Source organism: Pteropus vampyrus, unplaced genomic scaffold, assembly GCF_000151845.1.
Source record: "Pteropus vampyrus isolate Shadow unplaced genomic scaffold, Pvam_2.0 Scaffold136, whole genome shotgun sequence".
NCBI lineage: Eukaryota > Metazoa > Chordata > Mammalia > Chiroptera > Pteropodidae > Pteropus > Pteropus vampyrus.
In genome coordinates, this window is record NW_011888917.1 from 3687779 (window position 1) to 3691687 (window position 3909).

The window sequence follows — 3909 nt, forward strand, 5'->3', positions numbered from 1 at the left end:
CCATTTCACAGACTAAGACACTGGGGCTTAGAGAGGAATAGAATTTGTCTACGGCCACATGTGTATGAAGTAGAGAACCAGAATTCAAACCTAGGACACCAGCTCTGGATTTCACATCACTGATCTCAAGGTACTACAAATTAGACATGCGACAAGTATGTCCTAGTACAGCACTGCCCAATAGAAATATAATGTGAGCCACACAGTAATTTACATGTTCTAATGGCCATATATAAAATTTTTAAGACAAATGAAATTAATTTTAATGTTTTATTTAACTCATAACCAAAATATTTTTATTTCTACATGTAACCAACATTAAAAAAAATCTATTGAGTTATCCTTTCTAATTTGGTGCTTACTTATATTTGAATTTGGACTAGTCACACCAAGTGCTCAGTAGCCACATGTGGCTAGTTAACAACACAAGTCTGGTATATATCATGAGAGAAATGATTTTAGAGAGAGAGAGAATAAACAGATTAGATACAACCAGAATGGAATGAATCACACAGATTTAAACGATTTTTAATGCTTGTTTCCATACTTGTAGCAATAAATGACAAATTCTATCTACAGAACATAATTGTAGACAATCAACAGATATCGAGCACTGTTATGTCACAGCCTGCAGGGTTCTAGTAAGCCCCTTTTAACATGATACCCATGAGCAACATCTGGCCACTTTGGCCTGAAGCAGAGGCCTGAAACAATGAGAGTCAACTAGCTGATGGTTTAAATGCTTCCCGCCTTCCTTCCAATTTACCAGATTAAAAATGTAAATTACGCTAAATGTGTCCCTTTCCCCTCGGACTCATTCAAGGTCCAACCCCAGTCTGAAAGCTTCCTTTCTTATCAGCGATTGTCTCCATCCCTTGGCTAAGTTCTTGAACTATATAAACATAGGTAAGAAAGAATGAAAGGGTCTACGGCCATGCTACCCTGAACAAGCCTGATCTCATCTGATCATGGAAACTAGGCAGGGTCAGGCCTGGTTAGTACTTGGATGGGAGACCAACTAGGAAGACCAGGTGCTGTAGGCGTAAAAAGTAAAAATAAGAAAAATAAGGGATTGTAAGATGACAAGGTCCTTGCAATCTGTGAGGTCAACCAAGAGTTGTCTCGCCTAAAAAAAAAAAAAAAAGAAAGAAAGAAAAAAGAAAGAATGAAAGAAAAATTTCCTGATTAATTTTCATCTTTGTGTCATTACAACTAACTGTATCCTTTAAAGCACAAAATAAATCTCACAGCCTATGACTGACAGGTCCAGTCACTCACACTTAAACATCATCTCTCCCAGCTTGGGTGATGCTCCTAACAGCACTTAACCTTCACTTAAGTTATTTTGTTTAAATGTTACCATCAAGGAAACACATTCTTAAACCAGACAAGGGTTGAGTTGGAATTTTCTATTCTCAGTTCTCATCCAGAATGAAGCTATTCTGCAACCCAACAAACTCACCCCTGGATCCTTCACTCATGCTAAAATGCAAATAATTATACCTCAGTGCTCTGTTCTCAAATTTGATTAGTAGCAGAGCCCCTGAAAATCATAGAGTTCTTGAAATATCATGAAAATGTACCATATACAAATTAAAATCAATTAGATAATTCTATACATTAAATTAGATGCCATCTTAGATTCTAGTATATACAAACCATAGCATACGACAAGAGTATGAATGGAGAAACTTTTACAACTGATAATAGCCCATCCTTTGATTTAACATATTTATTAGAGTTGATGAAAATAGCCATAACCAGATGAGTAGCAGAACCCTCTGAGGATGAGTTTTTTCTTGGAAACTCAACTTGAAAACTAATAGGTTACAAAGTCAGCCATTTTTCACCAGCTTTATCTTTCAACAGGATCCAAAACTTTGGTGGCAGAAAAGTGATGTCAAGTCTTAACCACTAGTAGAAGAGGATGGATTTTCGACTTGCAGTCTACAGTAACTCCCAGAATCACAATGTAAGCAATGAGGGTATGCCGATTAGCAGACAATACCACAACTCCTAACTAAGAACAAACTCTCCACAGCCAGTTTGTCCCACTGCATCCTGTCACCAGTCCAGAATGTGGTAGAAGTGAGCGGAGGGGAAGTGGAGAACAAGAAAAGTAAGATCTATACGCCAATGTGACTGAGACCTGAAAAACAGTGGTTTTATATATTTAAAGAGGCCCTGGGAATGCAGTTCTCACTTCCTAGGCAGCCTCTGCATAGCCATCATTTGTCTTTGCCAGAAGCCTTTGCATCAAGGTCCCTGACTACAGCCAAAGTAACAGAAACCAGAATTAAAATGATTCAAAGGTGGTTGACCATAGATGATTCTTTTTTTTTAACATTTTATATGGAAAAGGTCACGCATATGCCAATAGAATACTAGAGTGAACACCATGTACCCATCACTCAGCTTCAGTAATCTTCAAGATGTAGACAAGCTGTCAATCTATACCCCTACTCATGTCTCTCACACATACACTGAATTATTTTGAAACAAATCCCAGACTTTTTATTAATTCAAATGTAATTATTTCTTTACGTATCTACAAAAAAATAAGGCTTTGAAAATATATAATCATAATGTCATTATCATATTTGAAAAGATAACAATTCCTTAATATCATCCAATATTCAGTTAGTGTTCAAATTTCTCCTATTGTCTCATACATTTTTTTGTAGTTGGCTTGTTTAAAAAGAATCTAAAAATAGTCCATATATTATATTTTGTTCTTATGCTCCAAAATTTCCTGTAAAGTGGAAGGCTTAATTATATTTCGGCTCAATTTTTTTTTTTTTTTTTTTTTTTTTGGCAAGTAGACTTCATAGGTGGTGCTGTGTACTTCCTGTTGCAACACATCAGGAGGTACATAAAGCCTGATGTTAATATTGATCAATGAGTTCAGGTGTTGCCAGCCCAATTCATATGTTAGAATGTTCCCTATCAGCTTTTCAACTAATGGTCTTAGCAGGCATTGATGTTAATTGCTTAGATCAATTATCTCATTAAGGATGAAATGTTGATATTTTAAATCTATCATTCTCCATTCAGTAACTAGAATTTTCCTATGAAGAAAAACATTCTCTCGTCAAATATTTTGTTGCTCTGAGGTACAGGTCACACAGGAAAAAAGTTAAAGATTGAGCTCTTTGCTCTTATTTGCCTATTTTCAAAATAATGGATTAGTTCCCTGGCATCCCACAAAGGTTATCAATTTTTTTGTATCATTATAAATTATGTATATTAATCTATCTTATGTATTTCAATTCGTTTGCAGTTATATTCTTTTAGATTCTCTAATTGTTTCATCTTTGACCAGTGCAAGTCTCTCGAGTAGGCTTCTGAATCTTTTTAACACAATCCCCAAAGCCTTCAATGGTTTCCTTGTTCTCTAATATGACAAAATGTACCAAGCTTACCTTATGCATTTTTTCTGCCAAACATGAAATTCACCATTTTCCCCAAAACCCTGGGTTTATTTGTTTGCTTTCTAGAAAAGGCTATGTTTTTACCTCCCCCCATCTCCCATTTCTCCTCATTCTACCAGAGAACACTGACTATGAAACAAAGAACTACTGCAAAGAAGAAACATCGAGTACCAGTCAGCAGCCATTTGGGGATGACAGGTAGGTAGGTCGGACAATAAAAGAGGTCATGTCCAGCAGAATTCAATTCCATAGGAATCTAAGTTCCAAGGCTGGGAGGCAACTTCTACATCTATCCTGCTACCATTCTAGGGCTAACCCCAACCCTGAAGATAGCAAAGTAAAAGAAATCACATACTTGATGATATGGTTAAGCTAATGAATCAGCCAATCGGGAAGTCACCCTACCTCTGGACTGCTGATGTGTGAGATAATAAATTCTCTTGTTGTTAGTTGCTTTTGAGAATGCTTTCTGTTACTT

At 36.3% G+C, this 3909-nt stretch overlaps 1 pseudogene; it reads left to right on the forward strand.

The window, feature by feature from the left end:
- Positions 1 to 924: 924 nt before the first annotated feature.
- Positions 925 to 1043, forward strand: LOC111744521 (annotated as a pseudogene).
- Positions 1044 to 3909: the final 2866 nt, after the last annotated feature.